The sequence below is a fragment of the Heterodontus francisci genome, chromosome 13 (assembly GCF_036365525.1).
Source record: "Heterodontus francisci isolate sHetFra1 chromosome 13, sHetFra1.hap1, whole genome shotgun sequence".
NCBI classification, from domain to species: domain Eukaryota; kingdom Metazoa; phylum Chordata; class Chondrichthyes; order Heterodontiformes; family Heterodontidae; genus Heterodontus; species Heterodontus francisci.
The window spans coordinates 29,672,181-29,695,759 of NC_090383.1; the positions used below are offsets into that span (position 1 = coordinate 29,672,181).

The 23,579-nt window shown below is 46.0% G+C and overlaps 1 protein-coding gene across 5 annotated transcripts in view; it reads left to right on the forward strand.

Moving 5' to 3' along the window:
* The window catches only part of prkn (parkin RBR E3 ubiquitin protein ligase), a 1,503,655-nt gene that overhangs the window by 344,336 nt on the left and 1,135,740 nt on the right, over positions 1–23,579 (forward strand). The window lies entirely within an intron of this gene.

Genomic DNA, 23,579 nt, shown 5'->3' on the forward strand with positions numbered 1-23,579 from the left:
TGTGGCCATCCCCCTCCCAAACACATAAACCGCTTTGGATACTGTTGGGGGGGATGACCTCCCAGGGGAAAGCAGCAACAGCCAAGTTCGTGGCACCATAGAGGGCTCTGCTGCACAGCAGGGGAGGAAAAGGAGTGGAAGAGCGATAGTGATAGGGGATTCTATCGTAAGGGGTGCAGATAGCCGTTTCTGTGGCCACAAACGAGACTCCAGGATGGTATGTTGCTTCTCTTTTCACAGATGCTGCCAGACATGCTGAGTGGTTCCAGCATTTCTTGTTTCTATTTCAGATTTCCAGCATCCGCCGTATTTTGCTTTTATTTATTATGGTATGTTGCCTCCCTGTGCTAGGGACAAGGATGTCTCGGAGTGGCTGCAGGACATTCTGAAAGGGGAGGGTGATCAGCCAGAGGTCGTGGTCCATATTGGTACTAACAACATAGGCAGGAAGAGAGATGAGGTCCTGCAAAATAAATATAGGGAGTTCGGCAGAAGGTTAAAAAGCAGGACCTCCAGGGTTGTAATCTCAAGATTACTCCCTGTGCCACGTGCTAGTGAGGGTAGGAATAGGAGGATTAGGCAAATGAGTGCGTGGCTGAAGAGCTGGTGCAGATGGGAGGGCTTTAGCTACTTGGATCATTGGGATCTCTTCTGGTGCAGAGGTGACCTGTACAAGAAGGACGGGTTGCATCTGAACTGGAAGGGGACCAATATCCTTGTGGGGAGGTTTACTAGTACTACTCGGGAGAGTTTAAACTAGTCTTGCAGAGGGGTGGGACCCAAAGTAGTAGTCTCTCAGATGAGATAGTTGAGGCAAATGTAGAGGTTACAGCAAGCAAGTCCAGTAGGCAGGCCGGGCAGGGGCAGGACAGGGAGCATGGGAGGTCTGGTAGGCTAAACTGCATTTACTTTAATGCAAGAAGCCTTACAGGTATGGTAGATGAACTCAGAGCATGGATCGGTACATGGGATTGTGATAATATAGCTATTACGGAAATGTAGTTGAGGGATGGGCAGGACTGGCAGCTCAATGTTCCGGGGTACCGATGCTTCCGGCGTGACAGAGGTGGAGGTAAGAGAGGAGGGGGAGTTGCACTGTTGATTTGGGAGGACATCACGGCAGTACTTAGAGAGGATATCCCGGGGGGAATGTCCAGCGAGGCAATATGGGTAGAACTTAGAAATAAGAAAGGGGTGATCACTCTGATGGGATTATACTATAGGCCCCCCCAATAGTCAGAGGGAAGTGGAGGAGCATATATGTAGGGAAATCACAGATAGGTGTAGGAATTATAGGGTTGTAATAGTAGGTCATTTTAACTTCCCTAATATTGACTGGGACTGCCTTCGTGCTAAGGGATCAGATGGGGAAGAATTTGTTAAATGTGTCCAGGATAATTTTCTGAAGCAGTATGTGGATGGCCCTATTAGAGAAGGGGCTACACGCAACCTCCTCTTAGGAAATGAGGATGGGCAGGTGGTTGATATGTCAGTGGGGGGGCACTTTGGGACCAGCGACCATAACTCTATTAGCTTCAAGATAGTTATGGAAAAGGATAGGACTGGTCCTCAGGTTGAAGTCCTAATTTGGGGGAAGGCTAATTTCGATGGCATCAGACAGGAACTCTCAAAAGTTGAATGGGAGAGGCTGTTTACAAGTAAAGGGACGTCTGGCAAGTGGGAGGCTTTTAAAAGAGAGATAGAAAGAGAGATAGAAAGAGTTCAGGGCCGGCATGTTCCTGTTCGATGGAAGGGCAATGCTGGCAAGTTTAGGGAACCTTGGTTGACGAGGGATATTGAGGGTCTGGTCAGGACAAAGAAGGAGGCATATGTCAGATATAGGCAGCTGGGATCGAGCGAGTCCCTCGAGGAGTATAGGGGATGTAGGACTACACTTAAGAAGGAAATTAGAAGAGCGAAAAGGGGCCATGAGATTTCTCTGGAAGATAGGATAAAGGAGAATCCTAAAAGATTCTATAAGTATATTAAGAGTAAAAGGGTAGCTAGGGAGAGAGTAGGTCCACTTCAGGATCAGTGTGGTAATCTTTGTGCGGAGCCACGGGAAATGGGCGAGGTCTTAAATGAATATTTCTCGTCCGTATTTACCGTGGGGAAAGTCATGGAAGCTAGTGAGTTCAAGGGAGGGAACAGCGATATCCTGGAGCATATCAACATTACAAAGGAGGAGGTGTTGGAGGTTTTGAAGCGCATTAGGGTGGATAAATCCCCAGGACCTGACCAGGTGTAGCCTCGGATGCAATGGGAAGCAAGGGAGGAGATTGCTGGGGCCCTGGCAGAGATTTTTGTATCATCGTTAGCCACGGATGAGGTACCGGAAGACTGGACAATAGCTAATGTTGTGCAGTTATTGAAGAAGGGCCGCAGGGATAAGCCAGGGAACTACAGGCACCTTCCATCAGTGGTGGGAAAGTTATTGGAAGGGATTCTGAGAGACAGGATTTATATGCATTTGGAAAGGCATGGTCTGATTAGGGATTGTCAACATGGCTTTGTGCGTGGGAAATCATGTCTCACGAATTTGAGTTTTTCGAGGACGTGACCAAGAGGATTGACGAGCTGCCTGAGGAGGTGGTGGCGGCAGGAACAGTAGTGACATTTAAGAGGCATCTGGATAGGTACTTGAATGAGCAAGGCATAGAGGGATATGGAATTAATGCAGTCAGGTGGGATTAGTATATCTCATTGGAGCGAAGAAGGATGAGAGATGACTTGATAGAGGGGTACAAGATGATGAGAGGCATAGGTAGATAGAATAGTCATAGACTTTTTCCCAGGGTGGAAAGGGCTATCACCAGGGGGCATAATTTTAAGGTGATTGGAGGAAGGTTTCGGGGAGATGTCAGAGGTAGGTTCTTTATACAGAGAGTGGTGGGTGCGTGGAATGCGCTGCCAGCGGTGGTAGTAGAAGCAGATACGTTAGGGCATTTAAGTGACTCTTGGATAGGTACATGGATGATAGTAGAATGAAGGGTAGGTAGTTAGTTTGATCTTAGAGTAGGTTAAAGGTTCGGCACAACATCATGGGCCGAAGAGCCTGCACTGTGCTGTACTGTTCTATGTTCTATGTTCTAGTATAGATAGGCATTATGGTTGGCATGGACGCGGTGGACCGAAGGGCCTGTTTCTATGCTGTATGATTCTATGACTATAAATTACTACCCCACTGGCCATTATATAAGACAATATGTAAACTGTGATTTTGCAATCACAGGCAAACTGGGGCTGTGCGTCGGTGGAATCTTAAGCTCTTAAGATATGAGTGCGAGTTGGGATCATTTCGGGGTTCCAACCCGACACAGGCTCTCAGGGCGCCCGCCTGGGAGATCTTCCTGAAGGTGGCCAACTAAGAGGTTGCCTCTGGGTCCACCATCCAATTAAGGACAGTGGGTGGGTTCCTGAGGCTGCAGGCATCCACCTGACCACCAGTGGCTGCAGCTGTGTCCCACTAATGGTTGCGGCTCTGGGGGTGGGGGCAAAGTCTAGGAGGTCTTGTGAGCCCCCTCAGGCCAGCTGGCGGCAAGTTGCCTCCAGGCATCTGCTGGGCCTGGCCGTCAGTGGGGGCCTGTCCGCTGCCAGGAGGATCCTAGAGGCGTCCCAATCAGCCCACAAATGGGCAGTTAATTATACAGATTGGCCACCCACCGCTGTTGGATGTGTAGCCTCTGCCGGTGATGACTCCAATTTGGGAAGATAACCCGGAGGCGGGACCATGTGCGCCACTGACCTGACGCACAAATTTTAGACTTTCCTCCTGATCCTGCTTTCAAGCCCGCCCGGACGGGACTGGGAAGATTTCACCTTCTGAGCTGAGGATGCACCCATGCCAGTTGCATAAGGGCGTGGTATGCATTGCTTTGAAATATCTTATTACTTTATCAAGACATTATCTTGGGGAAGCATTGTAACTGACTGATTTCTGACTCCACAAAATTAGGGTCTAGGACAGGGGTCTGCAACCTCTGGCTCCAGAGCTGGATCTGGCTTTTTAACATCTCATTTATGGCTCCCAACCTTTTCCAATTGGATCGCATTAACATGAATAAAGCCTAAAGATTTAAATCAAGAAAATTAAGAGCTGTGTTTTTATTATGGGGATTAAAATCTAATGATTTTGCTGCACTTTAGGGTTTCAAATGATTATTTTAGTGAAAAACATCATCATGCTCTAAATTATTCTGAAGCTGCTTTTAGAAGCTTTTTTTTAATCATAAGAATCAATAGCTGAAAAAATTATCTTAACTCTATGCATCTTAAATTAAGGTTGTTTTAAAGATGACTTTACTGACAAAATTACCATTAAAAAAGTCAAAAAACGTGATAATTCCGAGTTAGGTCTATATTAATTTTTTTTTCTATTGATACATAAATTCTATACATGTATTTAATTTATTATATATGCAAATTGTGCATTCTACTAGAGACACTTGGCAATGTGCCATGGATTTGGTTTAGAAATGCTGAAATTTCATCTTCCAGCTCCCAACAGTTTTTATTTTCAGCAAATTTGTTGATATGTTTTCAGATAAACAAGTTTGCTTACCCCTGGTCTAGGACCAAACAGCACCAGAACTTTCTGCACATCAAGCAGCTAACACTCACCTGCTTGTCTTTGGCAACAGCTATTAGCATCTTGGAATCGACAATTAGTGAGTTTGAGGGAGAGCACCAAGTGAAGTACTACTTATACATGAAAAGAATCAAGTGAGAGGAAGAAGACAAGCTGCAAATCAGTGCCATATTGCCAGTGCATGAACAAGGGTTGGTAACCTACTGGGCTACCTTCCGACGTGAATTGACACAAGAGCACAATAGCTTCACCTGGAATCCACCACGAGCAACTTTGCGGCAGCAGTCTAAAAAAATGTGCCAGAACACCTCAGCATCACTGCAGTACTGCAGAAGGGATCTGCACAAAAGTAGAATACTATGGAATGAATGGCAATTTCATGACCAGCCTCAAAGCAATGACAAACCAATCACAAAATCGCATTCTTTCATGGATGTTGTGACTGACCCTCCCCCTCCCCTTCTCTCCCCCCTCCCTCTCCCCATCTCCCCCTCCTCCCCCTCCCCCCTCACTCTCCCTCCCTCTCCCTCCCCGCTCCCCTCTCCCCCTCCCTCCCTCCCCGCTCCCCTCTCTCCCTCCCTCTCCCTCCCCACTCCCCTCTCCCTCCCCTCTCCCCTCTCCCTCCCCTCTCCCTCCCCCTTTCTACCCTCCCCCTTTCTCCCCTCCCCTCCCTCCTCCCATCCTCCCTCCCCTCTCCCTCTCCCTCTCCCCCCCCCCCTCCCCATCATTATACACCTCTCTTATTGCTGGATTAGAATGACTAGCTGCTTTTATAGAACAATAACAGGCATCATCCAAATTGGAGACACCCCACAATTAACTTTCAAGGAGGTTTAATGTCCAGCACTTGTAGCATGACTGCAGGAAAGTCTGTGACAACAATTAAGCAGTTTTATCCTTGCTGGCCCTTTCAATTGGTCATAATATGTAAACGGCTTAAAATCTAGCTGCATTGTTACATCCTAAATTGATACAAGCGTCTTGAGGATTGTTGGTTTTGTTTTCCAGATTACAGGCTTCAGATATTGGGGTTGTTTTCCACTGCTTTCTTCTGGTGCTAACAGGGTGGTAACAGCCTCAAAATGGGGCCAGTAGCCTTAGCACCCTGTTAATATCGGTGATGCAGCTGGCTCCATTTTGAAAGGGGCCTATCTGCGGGAGACCAAAGTGCCCATCAGTTTCAGGAGATAGCCCCTTTCAATATGGAAATCAGAATCTTATGGCATGAAGAGGACCCCGCTTTGGGTTGGAACTGTTATGATTTTGAGGCACCATTTTGGCACCAGCTCTCCTGCCATGTTTGCCTAAATGAGGCAGGAGCCTAATAATCGCGAGGGTCTCTTTGCCGGTGGGTGGTACTGAAGACAGAACTTCTCTGATGTGCCCAGGTAGGAGTGATGTGGCCTGCAAACATTGATGCTGAGCAGTTGGCCATTTGCACATAGCATTTGAGGTGTCCTTGCACCTGCAGATGAAAGAAAGCAGAAAGAAAGAATTTGCATTTGTGTAGCGCCTTCCATGACCTCAGGATGTCCTAAAACACTTTACAGCCAATGAAGTGCTTTTGAAGTGTATTCACTGTTATAATGTAAGAAAGCACAGCAGCCAATTTGACAAACAACACTGAGAAACATGACCAGATCATCAGTTTTGGATGTTGGTTGAGGGATAAATATTGTCCAGGACATTGGGGACAACTGCCCCACTCTTCTTTGAATAATGCCATGGGATCTATTCCATCCACCGAGCAGGCAGATGGAGCCTTGATTTAATCTCTCACTGCATTTACTGGGTCAAGATCCTTCTAGAATACAAGTAGCATGTAAGCAGGTTGAGAGGATTGAACTCATTCGACCGGATGTTTTTCTGGTGATGAGGTTCCAGTGGCAGGCCGGAAAGCAGGGAGAAAACCCACCTTAGCCCTCCGTTGGATCCCCGTAGCTATTTAACGGTGGGCAGCCAACTAACTGCCCACCGTTGGGGATGCTGTCCTTTTAAGGGATGAGCTCCCGCTTCCAAAGCTGCCAACCAACCGGAGGAAGCTGGACCCAGGGGACTCCTGCACTACCTGCCTGGTTCTTCTACTCTGCCTGGCGGTCACCCATTCCCTTTCTGCCTGAGCAGTCTTTACCTGCGGTGTGACCACCTCCCTGTACGTGCTATCCACAATGTTCTCAGCCTCGCGGATGCTCCACTGTATCCCCAGCCATGGCTTCAGATCCGAAATGCGGATTTCGAGTAGCTGCAACTGGAGACATTTCCTGCACACATGTTCGCCCTGGACACTACAAGTGTCCCTGACTTCCCACATTGCATTGGAGGAGCACTCCTCGCTGCTGAGCTGCCCTGCCATGGACTTACCCTTAATTTACTAGCTAAATTGCTCAAACATTAGAGATTATTTACACCAGGGACCTTGATTCCCTAAAAAACACTACTTACTATATAAAACAAATAGTAATAATTACTAGTAATTATTAATAAATTACACTAATTTTAAAAAACACTCTTTAGTAGTACCTTATCACTTATAAGGTAGGTTTTGAGTTTTTTTTAAATAACTTTCTCTCCCCTGATTTTTAAAAACTATTTACAGGCACTAACAGCTGTTACTTATCCAACCAATCAACTTACAGATTTCCCGTGATGTAACTGTAAGTCTATTTGTCCTCTTTTGAAACTCAGCGTGCGGAGACACAGGCAGAGCCTGCCGACTGCTGCTGCTGCGGTCTTCAGATAGGTAAGGGCCTCGAGCCCCGCTCTCTCTTTACACAAGTCCCGCTCTGGATCTGCGTCCTCCCAGGTCCGCCTGCTGACTGCCGCTGCTCCAGTCTTCAGGTGTGTTGGGGGTCATCGTCTGGGGCAGTGGTGTTGTTTTAGGGGAGTGGCCTGTGCAGCTGGTGGAGCTCTCCATGGGGCAGAGAGTGCCTGATCAGGAGAGCACCCACCCCCCTCCCCCCCCCGACCCCCCCAACTTCCCCAGCTTGTAAACAGGCCACCCGGTATTACAGGCAAATGGCATGTTGACCTTTATTGCAAGGGGATTGGAATACAGGAATAAAGAAGTCTTAGCAAAATTGTACAGGGCTTTGTTGAGACTGCACCTGGAATACTGTGTGCAGTTCTGGTCTCCACATTTAAGAACGGATATACTTGCACAGGAGGCAGTGCAACGAAGATTTACTAAATTGGTCCCTGAGATGAGGAGGTTGACCTATGATGAGAGGCTGAGTAAATTAGGGCTATAGTGTCTGGAGTTTCGAAGAATGAGAGGCGATCATTGAGACATACAAGATTCTGAAAGTGCTTGATAGGGTAGAAGATGAGAGATAGTTCCCACTGGTCAGGGAATCTAGAACAGGGGGACACAGTCTCAGGATAAGGGGCCAATCATTCAGAATTGAGATGAGGAGATATTATTACACTCAAAGGGTAGTGAATCTTTGAAATTCTCTATCCCAGAGGGTTGTGGATGCTCCATCATTGATACATTTAAGGCTGGGATAGATAGATTTTTGGTCTTGCAGGGAATCAAGGGATATGGGGAGCAGGCAGGAAGGAAAGTGGAATTGAAGCCCAAGATCAGCCATGATCGTATTGAATGATGGAACAGGCTCGATGGGCCATATGGTCTACTTCCGCTCCTATTTCTTGTGTTCTTGTGTACTAGGTGGCCTCCTCAGGTGCTGAAGTGCCCGTCTGCCGATGGTAAAATACCAGTGGCAGTGGGAAGAGGCCCTTAACTGGCAATTAATTGGCCACTTAAGGGCCTCATTTGGCCTAAGGGCGAGCTGGCTGTCTGCCATCTCTCCCGCCGATGGTAAAATAGCAGCGGGGGTGGGTAGGCAATGGGCACAGCACCCCTCACCTCCCACCCTATTTTATTCCCCCCCTTCCTAGCCTGTGCCCGTTGTGGAGGGACGGGGAGGGTGGGTGGTGGTTTTGGCATTAAATTCTGGCCGTTAACTTAGTTTCTGTCTCCACAAATGTTGCCTGACGTGCTGAGTAGTTCCAGCATTTTCTGGTTTTGTTTCTAATGGAGGTATAACTGACAGGGGTCTGACTCCTTAAGCTATCAAACAAATTTGCATGTGCATACTGGCGAAGAGGTTAGTGTACGAAATGAATGGAATAATGTCAGAACCAGATCCCACCAAACCTTAAAAACGTCTGTGTTGCGCTGCCATTGTGCCCTTAACACGGATTTCAGGGCCACGGTATATAGAGTCACAGAATGGTTACAGCACAGAAGGAGGCTATTTGGTCTGTCATGTCTGTGCCGGCTCTCTCCAAGAGCAACTCACCTGATCCCACTTCCCCAACTTTTTCCCGTAGCCCTGCAAATTTTTTTCTCTTCAGATAATTTTCCAATTCTCTTTTGAAAGCCATGATTGAATTTGCCTCTACCTCACCCTTGGCTGTGCATTCCAGATCCTAACTGCTCCCTGGGTAAAAAAGTTATTTCTCATATCGCCGTTGCTTCTTTTGCCAATCAATTTAAATGGCTTCTCGACCTTTCTGCTAATGGGAACAGTTTCTCCCTGTCTAATCTGTTCAGACCCCTCATGATCTTGAATACTTGTATCAAATCTCCTCTTCATCTCTTCTCCAGCCCCAGTTTCTCCAATCTATCCACGTAACTGAAATTCTTCATCCCCGGTACCATTCTCTTGAATCTTTTCTGCACCTTCTCTAATGCCTTCACATCTTTCTTAAAGTGTGGTGCCCAGAACTGGACACAATATTCCAGTTGAGGCTGAACCAATGTTTTATCGGGTTTATCCTTGCTTTTGTACTCAATGCTCCTATTTATGAAGCTCAGGATCCCAGGCTTTATTAATCGCTTTCTCAACATGCCCTGCCACATTCAATGATTGTATACATATCCCCCAGGTCCCTCTGTTCTTGCATCGTGTTTAGAATTGTACCCTTTATTTTATATTGCCCCTCCTAGTTCTTCCTACCAAAATGGAACATTTCACACTCCTCTGCATTAAATTTCATCTGCCACTCGTCCGCCCATTCCACCAGCCTGTCTATGTCCTCTTGAAGTTTATCACTAACCTCACAGTACAGTTGTGTCATCGTAAATTTTGAAATAATGCCCAGTATGCCCAAATCTAATTCATTAATATATATCAGAAAAGCAGGGGTCCTATCATGGACCCCTGGGGAATCCCAATGCATACTATCCTTCAGTCCTAACCACTATTCTCTGTTTCCCGTCACTCAGCCAATTTCATATCCATGCTGCTACTGTCCATTTTATTCCATGGGCTCTAACATTGCCAACAACCATGTTATGTGGCACTTTATTAAATGCCTTTTGGAAGTCCATATACACCACATCAACCACATTACCCTCATCAACCCTCTCTGTTACTTCATCAAAGAACTCAAGCAAGTTAGTTCAACATATATCAAGGAACTTTTACAAAAACGCAAGTCCCATCCCAGAGACATTGAGTGAAGAAAGAAAGATAGAAGTTTGGTTAATATTTTCATTCATTTTGAGTGTGCAATTCTCACAAAAATCACAGTCTAGCCTATTGGGATAGTCTGTTTATTTACTAATTTTAGCTAAGAGCTAATTCAATTTACTTGGTTAAATATTTTATAATTTGTTTTAATTTTATTCATCTATCAAGGAATTGTAAGGCAGGCTTTTTAGTTTGTTGAGAAATATCTGTTTTCTAACAGCCTGTTTATTCAAAGTCGGCAACTGAATGAAATAATTTGAGTAGTGTGTAAAAGCTGTTTTTAACCACACATGGCTGTGGCCTGAACTTGTGAGAATGCTTGTGAGGAAAGAGAGATAACTAATGGAGAAACACATGTCGGGAATTCTGTAGCACAGGCCTGCTACAAAATAGAAAGCCAAAGGGAATGAAATTGACCTTCTGCAGTAGTGCAAAGCATAATCCGTTTTACACACTGCCCAATGTTCAATGGAAGAGAAATTTGGGTGGGGTATAAAATGGCTGGTTGCTTTGTTATTGCCTATTTTGCTCAATGGACAAAGACCAATTCTACCTCTAAACTGCTAATTTCTCTAGTAATATTAGCATTAACTGCACTGGTGCAGGTACGGGCATGCCTCTGAGGATGGGGCTCAAAATATTGTTGGTTTGGTGAAGAGCAAGTCTTAATCATACTGTAGCTTATTAGTAGACGAATAGTTACTAATCGGATATCTCCTTGCTCCCCAGCTGCGCATGTTTCAGTAGTTTTTTTTTAAAGGTCAGTTAATAATGTCACCATAGTTAAAATTAAGACTGTCAACATGAACATTTGTTGTACTAACAAGCAATCCAGTGAAATAGTTGTGTACCAAATCCTCATGGATTAGGTGACATATGGCAGCACAGATGACTGAATGGTTCAAACTGACTGGTAAATGTGGTCTTATGTTTTTCATACTGAAGGAGTCTCATAGTTCTTCATGGTTTCAAAGGGAAAACATGGAAAAGGATTAAAAATGTAATTTTGTTCAGAGCAAGAATCCTGAAATTAATTAAAATCAACACGATATCATAATAGTGTTGAATAACCATGAATATGTACCTCTAATGGGTTTGTTTACAGTCATAGCTGGTGGAATAGTGCTAAAGGTTATTGTAATTTTGTTTAAAACTTTAATTTAAAACCTACTTTGGGTTCATTACAACCTCTATTGTTAATCATCTTTCAGCAGTGTATTAGGTAAATATTAACAAATGTCCCTTGGCATTGCTCATGATGAGTTGAAGCATATGCTAATTTATAATAGGTGTGTCATGCCACGTTATGCATAATGTATTGCTGTCAGGGCTACAGATTTGAGGTGACCAAATAAATTAAACTAAGTACTATTAAACCAACAGGATTTGATGGAAAAAGTGGCACTGACAGGAAGTGCAAACCTAATGCAAGACTTTTAATATGTACATATGTTTTCATACTTCCTTTCTAAAAAAAAAGGGAATATTCTGGATAGATTTCTTCTTTTCTCTAGTTTTCTACTCCCTTTTCTTTATCTCCTTGGCTTGACTCGTCTTGGAGTGTCCAAGACAGATGCAAAGTGCCAGTAGATGCCAATCTTCAGTCTGATTTTCTGTTCCCCTCACTGGGGGGAGCCTTGTTCTCCTACTCTGCATCATCTCACCCGCAGCTTAGAGCAGGAACTGAACGAAGTGGGACTCAAACCCCAATCTGACCTCAGGTCCACTTTTCAATCTGGGGTCAGGACCCCGATGGTTGGATCATTTCTGGGTCCCAACGTCGTGCCGCATCAGCGTAGGTGATGCGACGCAATTTTTAAATGTAAAGGGCCTAATTGGCCCAGAAGTGAGTTTGGCACCCAATTAGCGGTGCCGGGAGCAGCCCGGAGGCGGGACCTCGTACACAGGGCAATTTTAAAAAGCAAATAGCAGCCATGACTGGGCTTGCTGTGGCTTGGAGGAATGGAACAGCAGGGTGCTCAGAGAGCCAGCCTGGGAGGCATTCCCAGGCAGCCCTACGCTTTTCTGATGCCCCCTTGAGGTTTTGATGGACGCTGCCTCTGAGAGGAGGGAGATGTGCTCTTCCCTACACCCGGAAGAAGAAACCCTCCCAGACAGACCAAGAGGGAATAGATGGGGATGGCCATGGAAGTCAGCAGCCAGGGAGTCATTAGGAGGATGTGGGTGTAGTGCAAAATGTGCATCAATGATCTGCTAAGGTCTGGAAAGGTGAGTGGCAAGCGACACCGGGTGACAGGCCTCTAACTATGTATACACTAGCATGCACACAAGCTAAGCAGACTGAGTGCCCATAGTTCTGCTTGACATTGTTAGATCACGTAGCCAGTTGCATCATGAGACGTCAGCAACCCTATGTTCCAATGTTCCTAACATATGGACCGCAATTGAGCTGGGGGCATCACTGAGGAATGCAACATCTCATGTGCATGTCAAGCTGGATTGGGCGAGGGAGGGCAACCTTCTCATAAATCTTTCTTTCCTTATCCTGTAGAAGAAGAAAGCGCATAATTCAAGAGAGATATCTTGGACTGGTGGTGGTGTACCACAGTTCCACACACTCAGCCTATGGAGGAGGCAGCCCTGGAGATGGTGACGGTGCCATCACATCAAGCCATGGGCAATGGGGAGATGGGAGGTCATCTAGAGCAGGGTCATTTGATAGCTCAATCTAGAGGTGAAGGGCATGGAGGTCATTCCTACCCAATGTGCACTGTGGCTATACAAACTCTACCATCTATTGGCTTAGTTGTGCTGAGTCAGCTACTGAGTAGCCCAACTTCTTGGGCTTTGTACTGGGCCAGATGCAGAGAGGGAGCAAGTTGTAGCAGCGCAGTCATTGCCAGTGTCCTTGGCAGGGAGAGATGTCCCTGAGACAGCACCATCGCATCATTCCTTGGCACCTTTCACCAGTGCAGACATACTCACCTCAGTTGGGCCTCAGTATAGCTTAGAGTACTGAGTGAACCGCACCTCAAAAGTGAGCAGGAGGAGGAAGGTAAAGCAGAGTCAGCTGTGGGCTGTTCCCCCTTGGAAGGTGGAGGAAAGTCACACACAAGAGGATCTTTCTGCAGCATCAGAGGCCGATGAGTTCCCACATGTTGGCGATCCCTGAGGCATTGCAGAGTCATGGGCAGACAATGGAGGAGTTCATGCAGCACATGAGCATCGTAAGGACTCAGAGTTTTGAGCGCATGAGCTCCTCTATTGAGAGAGTGGCCTGCCTCTAGGAGAGTGTGACAACGAGGTTGGAGGAATGCACTGTCTTTCTCTCGTTCCACTACTCCACTGGTCACAACATATATTTAAATGTTTTACCCTGTTACCGATTATATAGTTTATCGAAATTAGTTTCAGAATAAAAATCCGTCAACCGGGTTTCTTTAATAAACAACAAAACTATTAATTTATTCTGAAACAAGATTCATTCAATAAAGTTGCAAAGCTTGTTAACACACAGGTTGAAATATGAAACTATAAATATAATCCCTTCTAAATAACCCAAAACACACCGTGCACGCGTGCACACACGCACACACACACCGGTTAAAGAAAAAATTGTTGGCCAGGGGCTGCAAGAAATACAGAATCAGTTACAAACTGCTGGAATAGCTTGTTGAACTATAGTAACCTGGAGCTCAGCCTGTGCTGGTAAAAACCAGTTTGAACTAATTAATTTATGTGACAAGACAAAGGAGAGGACACAGGAATAGAGCCTTATTTGGACACAGTGTGATACCGGGGTCTTTGGGCCTGGGCCAATTAGGAGAAGATACGAACAAGGTGAGCAGGCTTAAATCAACCGGAAAGAGACAGCTCAGTTTTGGAGAGATAAGAAGGAGAATAAGAATAGAGAATCTCGGGCATAGAGCCAGCGAAAAACTCCGGAGACCAACCATCATGGAAGTGGAAGACCCGGCGTAAGCAATGCGGCGAGGAGGTAAAAGAGAGAGAGAACGGAACGCCTGGCCAGCGTCTGCTCTCCCCTTTTTCGGGTATTATCCTTTGTTTTCTGTGACTAGGTCAGGGAAAGGTCAGAGGAACCTCGTGGGTGTGCTTATCAATTCTAGCTAGCTTTGTTATTAACTGTATAACCCAGTTTGAGTTGCATGCTTTTGTCTAACCAAGTGTATAAGCCTTATTCTTACATTGTGTAACAACGTGAATAAAGTAAATTGATAGTTAAAGAAAGGACTGAGTTTCCTCCTCTTTGTACTAAGCCATTAACTGTAGCTGGTGGATTAAGTGGAGGGTGGCTCTCCTGTAACCTGATATCCCAAACACCCAGCCTGAGCCTGAATTAAGAGGACTTAGTCCCACGTGACGGCCAGGATCAAGTGGGTGAAGGGAATAAAGGGGCCAAGGGGGAGTTGACTCCGCTCCACAGTTTACAAAATAAAGAAGCTTTCTCTGCAGAGATCAACTTTACAAAAACAAAAATACTTTGGCCAAATACTCGATAATTCTTGAAAAAAAAAGGATAAGATATGATATGTTCCAGATGACTCTTAGTCTGGCATTCGGGTACACGTAGATAGCTGTCACTGGGATCCTTCTGGAGCAGTTCTGTTCAGGAGAAGTCGAGAAGTAGTCTTGCTGGCTTTTCAGGAGAAATACTGTATCAGTGGGTTCAGTTATCACGCTGGATTCTCAGAAGAATTTTCAACACAGTTGGAAAAGGATGAGTTGGGTAGCTTCTCTCTTAGCAGAATATACACCAACTGCCCATTCAGACAATCCAAAACAACTAAAACTCCTGACCACCATAAATCCAGACATGTGATTTCTCTGTAAACAACTCTAAATAGTTCCATAGTCCATCAGGCTCCGGCTGTTTACTTAGCTTAGGACTGGTGACTTCCAGTAAGTATTTATTTTAAACAAAGTCCCAAGTGTCCTTCCAGTGACCCTTTAAAAAAAACAAGTCCAGCATCTCCTCAGGTATTTTCCAGTCTTTTTAAACACAAGTCCTCAAGAAATGTTAATAATGGAAGCACTTTCATGACAAGAGCCAAATGTAGTACCAGTCTGAGTGGATGCAGGAGAAGAAAGCTGAAATGCATAGAAAGAGTGACACTCTCTGTAGCATTGACCGTTGCTGATGCAGAAATTCATGGAGTGGATGCCAGCTACGTCCCTACGACTCATCCAGCATGCAAGGGCACCACGAAAGGACTGTGGAAGCCGTAGAGGCTGATGGGGGGGCACCAGCCTTCTTGGCATCTCAAACTGAGGAACCATCGGTACATCAAGGCAATGTGACAGAAGCTGCTCCTGTAATGACACAGCCGCAGCAACCTGTGGAGGAACCCCCATGGGCACCTCCATGACGAGGACGGAAGCCATAGGTATCTCAACCATGAACAGAGACAAGGGAGTAAGCTGCCTCCACTGCATCCTCAGTCTCAGGGGAGCACTCCGTAGGAGCAGACATGAATGCATCATTAGATGCACTTTATGAGTCACCTGGGTGATGTTTTTTGAGTTTGTATGTTAATTGACCTTTTATTTATTATATTATTGATTATGCCAACGAGCATGACTTGCATCATTGCTTGATGTCAAAAGGGCCATAGAGTGAAGGCCGAGGGTGGGGGCTGGGGTGGTGGGGTGGTGGGGGACGGGTGATAGGGGGTTGGGATTCATGCAGTGCTATAGTTTGTGTTGGGGGAGACTGTTAGTGGCGGAGACCCTATTTTCAGTTGATGAGGGTGGCAATGGGATTATTCAGATATGTTTGCTTATTGGATAATTTCTTTCTTTGATGGAAGGTGAGCTACAGAGTCAGCTGTAATAAGGGCTGGGAGCCACTCAAATGAAATGTTGCTGACTTAGCATGGCCATGCCACCCTGCTGATCACCGTAGCCCTGGGACAACCTCGGCAGACTTCCTGCAATGCCTGGGCACTAGGCACCTCTAGAGTACCACCTTTGTCCTCCTTTTTCTCCCCCTACCCATCCTCTTCCCAGGAAGAGTGGCATACCAGGTCCTCCTCTTCATCCAGCTCCAGACCTCTTTGCATCACCATGTTGTGCAGCACGCAGCCGATGATCACAATGCAAGACACCCTGCCGGCCTGTACTGGAGGGCAGCACCCGACTGGTCAAGGCAATGGAAGAGCATCTTTAGGATGCCAATGATCTGTTCAATTTAGGTATGTGTTTGTAGAATGCTTTGGTTGTAGTCTCTCTCTGCATCCGTGGCTGGATACCAGACGGGGGTCAGATGCCACCTCCTCAGAGGATAAGCCTTATCCCCCAGCAACCACCACAGATTCTTGATGTTGGCCTGAAGCGGTGCAGCATCTGGGACTCATGAATGATAAAGACATCATGACAGCTGCCCGGGAATCAAGTGCAAACTTGAATGAGGCGCGTCTTGTGGTCACAGACCAGCTGGATATTCATTGTGGAAGCCTTTTCTGTTCAAGAGACTGGTTGGCTGGTCTGTTGGTGCCTTGATGACGACATGGGTACAATCAATGACCCCCTGAACCTGAGGGAATCCATTGATATCAGCAAAGTCCAATGCCCTATGTGCCTGCGATCGCCCATCTGTCTCAAAATGGATGTAGTCCCCCGCCCTCTGGAAGAGGACGTAAGTGGCCTGCCTGATGGTATGATGAGCTGCTGACTGCAAGATGCCACCCAGGTCCGCAGTTGATCCCTGGAATAACTCAGGTGCATGAAACCTCAGCGCCACAGTGACCTTGATGGCTACAGGTAGGGGACTGCCCTGGTGACCGCGAGGCATCAGGTCATTGTTGACAAGAGCACAAATGTCCAAGACCAATTTCCAGGATAGGTACAGTGTCCTATGGCACTGGCGCTCTGTCATTTGCAGAAAACTGACCCTTGGCAGTGCACCCGATGTTTTAGGTAGTTCCTCCTTCCCCTTGCAGCCCCTTGCTGTACTCCTCTGAGTTCCTCCTGACCATCTACTGAAGATCCTCCTTGCTGCTCTGTCCAATGTCAGAGTATCCTGTTCCCATCTCAACTCCCTCACCTGCCGCTAGTTGGTTAACTAAGGCTTCCTCTACCCACCTCTGATGACCAAGTGATGCCAACAGCCTCACACGCCTCTCAAGAATCCTATCACTCACTGGTCATAAATACAAACCTCTCAGCACCAGCGAGGGTAACTCTGTGCCACTGTTATGAAAGCTAGACTTTGTAGCATGATTATATTTTAAAAGATGGTTTAAGAGAAGTCAGATGACCTCACATCAACTCTGTTTAAAGACAAGTTAGAAATCTTAGTTACCAGGACAACAGAGAACACAGAGCAAAGACTTTTTTAGAAAAACAAAGATTGGACGGATCCAGCACCTGAAGGACAATGGCTTTCACCTTCCCAGATTTTTGTGTCATAAACAAGGAGTCAGTGATTCTGAGAATGCAAATGTGCAGAGCAGCTGCTGACACCTGGAAACAATGGAAAGCCAGGGTGGCGCTGCTGAAGCCAGGCTTGTGGACTTTACATATTGGAAAAGGACAATGAGCTATTAACTTTTGATTCCAGATAAATTTAACAGATTTTCTAAAGGCAGACAGGCAGTAAGAAAGAAGTGGTAGCAGCTTCAGAGCAGGTACAAGAGAGGATGACAACCAATGATGGCAGCCTCAAGATGGAGGGAGAGGGAACATCTGCTCTCAGAAGGTACGCAGCAAAAGGCTGTGAAGACTTGGACCTGCACTGAAAGTTGATTTTTGATTTTTTCGATTTAGAGATACAGCACTGAAACAGGCCCTTCGGCCCACCGAGTCTGTGCCGACCATTAACCACCCATTTATACTAATCCTACACTAATCCCATATTCCTACCACATCCTCACCTGTCCCTATATTCCCCTACCACCTACCTATACTAGGGGCAATTTATAATGACCAATTTACCTCTCAACCTGCAAGTCTTTTGGCTGTGGGTGGAAACCGGAGCACCCGGAGAAAACCCACGCAGACACAGGGAGAACTTGCAAACTCCACACAGGCAGTACCCAGAATTGAACCCGGGTCGCTGGAGCTGTGAGGCTGCGGTGCTAACCACTGCGCCACTGTGCCACCCTAACCACGGTGCCACTGTGCTGAAGGTTGTGAAAAAGTAAAAGACCAACAGGATCACCAGGAATGGCCTTATTCACAGATGTCCAGGTCGAAAGTGCTCGGAGAAGTGAGTGAAGAGGATAGTGACTTTGAGAAAGTCTCGGAGATCCAACCCATTGCAATTGGGAGGAGTTTGGGACTTTAACCACAAAAATTTCGCCATCATGGAGGACTGTGTAACATACAAGTGTGGTCTGAGGTTTTCAAGTGTTTCATAAGTAAATAAAAATACCTTTCTTTGTGATTTGGTTTTAACTACATACAAAATCTTCTTCTTCTTTGGCCTCCTTCTCTTGAGAGACAATGGGTAAGCGCGTAGAGGCAGTCAGTGGTTTGTGGAGCAGCGCCTGGAGTGGCTATAAAGGCCAATACTAGAGTGACAGACTCTTCCACAGGCGCTGCAGATAAAATTGGTTGTCAGGGCTGTTACACAGTTGGCTCTCTCCTTGCACTTCTGTCTTTTTTCCTGCCAACTGCTAAGTCTCTTCAACTCGCCTTTATGGCTGTCCGCCAGCTTTGGCGATCATTGGCAACTGACTTCCACGACTTGTGGTCAATGTCACAGGACTTCATGTCGCGTTTGAAGACGTCTTTAAAGCGGAGCCATGGACGGCCGGTGGGTCTGATACCAGTGACGAACTCGATGTACAATTTGTCCTTGGGGATCCTGCCATCTTCCATGCGGCTCACATGGCCAAGCCATCTCAAGCGCCGCTGGCTCAGTAGGGTGTATATGCTGGGGATGTTGGCCACTTCGAGGACTTCTGCATTGGAGATACGGTCCTGCCACCTGATGCCAAGGATTCTCCGGACGCAGCGAAGATGGAATGAGTTGAGACGTCGCTCTTGGCTGACATACGTTGTCCAGGCCTTGCTGCCGTAGAGCAAGGTACTGAGGACACAGCCTTGAAACACTCGGACTTTTATGTTCCATGTCAGTGCGCCATTTTCCCACATCCTCTTGGCCGGTCTGGACGTAGCAGCAGACGCCTTTCCCATGTGCTTGTTGATTTCTGCATCGAGAGACAGGTCACTGGTGATAGTTGAGCCTAGGTAGGTGAACTCTTGAACCGCTTCCAGAGCGTGGTCGCCGATGTTGATGGGTGGAGCATTTCTGACGTCCTGTCCCATGATGTTCGTTTTCTTGAGACTGATGGTTAGGCCAAATTCATTGCAGGCAGCCACAATCCTGTCGACAAATCTCTGCAGACACTGTTCTGTGTGGGATGTTAATGCAGTATCATCAGCAAAGAGGAGTTCCCTGATGAGGACTTTCCATACTTTGGTCTTCGCTCTAAGCCGGGCAAGGTTGAACAACCTGCCATCTGATCTTGTGTGGAGGAAAATTCCTTCTTCTGAAGACTTGAACGCATGTGAGAGCAGCAGTGAGAAGAAGATTCCAAACAGTGTAGGTGTGAGAACACAGCCCTGTTTCATGCCAGTCAGGATAGGAAAGGGGTCTGATGAGGCACCGCTATGCTGAATTGTGCCTTACATATTGTCATGGAATGAGATGATGATACTTAGTAGCTTTGGTGGACATACGATCTTTGCTAGTAGTCTGAAGAGACCACATCTGTTGATGAGGTCAAAGGTTTTGGTGAGGTCTATGAAAGCAAGGTAGAGGGGCATCTGTTGTTCGCGGCATTTCTTCTGTATCTGGCGAAGGGAGAACAGCATGTCAATGGTGGATCTCTCTGCTCGAAAGCTGCACTGCGCCTCAGGGTAGACACGCTCAGCCAGCTTCTGGAGTCTGTTTAAAATGACTTGAACGAAGACTTTCCCCACTATGCTGAGCAGGGAGATTCCACGATAGTTATTGCAGTCACCGCAGTCACCCTTGTTCTAATAGAGGGTGGTGATATTGGCATCGCGCATGTCCTGTGGTACTGCTCCCTCATCCCAGCACAGGCAAAGCAGTTCATGGAGTGCTGAGAGTATAGCAGGCTTGGCACTCTTGATTATTTCAGGGGTAATGCCGTCCTTTCCAGGGGCTTTTCCACTGGCTAGAGAATCAATGGCATCACTGAGTTCTGATTTTGTTGGCTGTTCGTCCAGCTCACCCATGACTGGCTGCATTGAGGGCGGTATCAGTGACACCATTTTCCCTGGCGTACAGTTCTAGGTAGTGCTCCACCCAGCGGTCCATTTGCTTGCGTTAGTCAGTGATCGTGTCCCCTGATTTAGACTTGGGGGGATGCGATCTTGTTGATGGTTGGCCCAAAAGCTCTCTTAATGCCATCATACATTCCTCTGATGTTTCCGGTGTCAGAGGCCAGCTGAATACGACTGCATAGGTGTTGCCAGTAGTCTTTTGCACAGCGCCTGGCTGTTCTTTGTGCAGCGCTTCTGGCTACTTCAAGTGCTACGGATGTTAACTCGCTGAGGGCTTTCTTGTAGTTCAACAGTGCAGTGCGCGTCAGCGGCTATGACAGGTTCCAGCTCTTCAAAGTGAGATTGAAAACAGTCTGCATTCTGCTTCTCACGTTTGCCAAAGGTGGTCGTTGCTGAGTCATAGATGGCGTCTCTGATATGGGCCCACTTTGTCTCTGCATCCCCTGCAATAGTGTTTTGAAGGTCTTTTTTAAGTGAATTTAGAAACTTATGTAACAGGTCCTGATGGACTTCATCCTAGGGTCTTAAAAGAGGTGGCTAATGAGGCAGTAGATGTGTTGGTGTTAATTTTTCAAAATTCGCTAGATTTTGGAAAGGTTCCATCAGACTGGAAAGCAGCAAATATAACCTCTCTATTCAAGAAGTGGGGAGACAGAAAATAGGTAACTATAGGCTTGACGTCTGTTGTGGGGAAGGTGTTAGAATCGATCCTTAAGGAGGTTATAGCTGGGCACTTAGATAAACTGAAGGTAATGGGGAATATTCAGCATAGTTTTGTGAAAGGGAAATCATGTTTAACCAATTGATTGGCGTTCTTTGAAGGAATAACATGTGCTGTGGATAAAGGGGAGCCCGTTGACGAACTGTACTTGGATTTCCAGAAGGCAGTTGACAACATGCCACATAAAAGGTTATTGCGCAAAGTAGAAGCTCATGGTGTAGGGGGTAACAGATTAGCATGGATAGAAGATTGGCTGGCTGGCAGAAAACAGAGTATGTATCAATGGGTCCTTTACTGAATTGAAGGATATGATGAGTGGAGTCCTGCAAGAGTCTGTGATGGGGCTTCAACTTTTTGCAATTTGTGTCGATGACTTGGATGAGGGAAGCGAGGGAATGGTGGTTAGGTTTGCGGATGACGCGGGGAGAGGTAGGAAAGTATGTTGTGAAGAGGACATAGGAGGTTGCAGTCCGATGACTGGGTGGGCAAGGATCTGGCGGATGGAGTGTGGTGTGGGAGGGTGTGAAGTTGTTCACTTCGGCGGAAAGAGTGGAAGAGCAGAGTATTACTTAAATGGAGAATGACTACACAGTGGCGCAGTGGTTAACACTGCAGCCACACAGCGCCAGGGACCCGGGTTCAATTCTGGGTACTGTCTGTGCGGAGTTTGCAAGTTCTCCCTGTGACCGTGTGGGTTTTCGCCGGGTGCTCCGGTTTCCTCCCACCGCCAAAGACTTGCAGGTGATAGGAAAATTGGCCATTGTAAATTGCCCCTAGTGTAGGTAGATGGTAGGGAATATGGGATTACTATAGGGTTAGTATAAATGGGTGGTGCTTGGTCGGCACAGACTTGGTGGGCTGAAGGGCCTGTTTCAGTGCTGTATCTCTAAATAAATAAATAGCTGTGGATAAGAAATTCTGTTGGTGTTGATGTGTGGGCAAAATACGTACAAAATACTATTTAGTTCATGGGCGTTTCTTTTAGTTTCATCGTTATAATAAAAGTCTTAAAACATGAAATCTTGTGTAATTCTTTAAATTGGTCTGGGGGTTCATATCTTGTATTTTAATGTTAATGGTTTCACTGAGGTGGCAACAGTCATTGGTTGAGCAGCTGAGTTTAAATCTCCTGTTTCTCACAACTACTGAGCAATACATTCATTCATTACCACTCATGGTTCCCTGCTGTGTTCCCTAACGTGTCCCTGATTATATTTTTTCTCCTTAAGTCACCATCCAGTATTTCTGTCAGTTTACTGTTTTGAGTCATACAGTGACTTCTTTTTCAAGGAATAGCATAGTTCCTTCAAATTTTTCTTCACTTGTCAGGAGCTGACAGTAGTAATTTTCTGTGAGTTTCTTTAAATGGAAGATTTTCTGAAATATGAAATGTTTCATTGTATTATTACACAAACTTTGAAGAAGGGGGATGGGACGCCTTTTTCCATTCTTATTTTCTTGCTGTCATGTTCCTTGGGCCTCACTATTCACTATATTATTCACAGTTGAGTGGGTAGTAGGTTAATTTGCCTCTGTTGGTTACATTAACAAAGTGGTTGCTATGAAGGGTATGAGAGTGTCCAGGGTGACTGTCACTCTGATTGTTTCTTTCCCCTGATCCCTATTAGATGTGCCCAAGGCTAAAACTGGAAGCTCAGCTTTAGGAAGGTCATGGGTATGAAGCTATTTGATGCTGCTTTATAGCAGTGAGATAATCCTCAGAACACTGCACCAAGCAAAAAAAAAGCCAACTCTGATTAACACTGACATCTGGCTGAAGTTTGGTACATTATAGTTTGGGCAGTAAACTTTTAAAATTATAGAATCTTCATGGGAAAACATAGTAGGAGAAAATTGCTAGATGTATCCAGGGTACAGGATTTGATACAGTGGATGTAAATTGAAAGTGGTTTTTGAATTTTCAATTTCTTTTCACAAATCGGAAATATTCATGAAAGGGGAGTTAGCTTTGAACAGCAGCTGTGCTTTCAGTGAAATTCCACATCAACAGCAATTGGCACCTTATAAATCTTTTGGGCCTGGGCTGCATTTGGTCAATTCTTGAAATGCATAAAATATAAAAATGTGTAATTCAACACTTTTGTTTTAAATGAATGGAGAATTGTTTTTATGAAAACGTGTTTGTTGAACTTTTCTTCTGTTTGGGGAGTGTGAAAAGTTAGAGGAGTAGTGTGCTATTTTGAAATGAAGGTGTATCAATGCCGGTGAAGTAAAGATGAAATAAAAACAGAACACACTGCAAATATTCAGCAGGTCTGGCAGCATCTGTGGTGAGAGAAACAAAGTTAACGTTTCAGCTTAATAACCTTTCATCGGAACGGTCCTGAAATGTTGGTCTGGATTTTACCAGCACTCTGGGAAGCAAGGGGGCTTGTAAAATGGTGAGGGAAGGTGGAGGTGCCGTGCCCTTTGTCTTCCTGTCACCATGCCATCTAGCCAGTGGCAGAATAGGTGGCAGACGGCCCTCCTGCCCATAGGCCAATTGATCCATTTAAGTGGCCAATTCAGGGCCTCTTCCCATCACTGCTGGCAT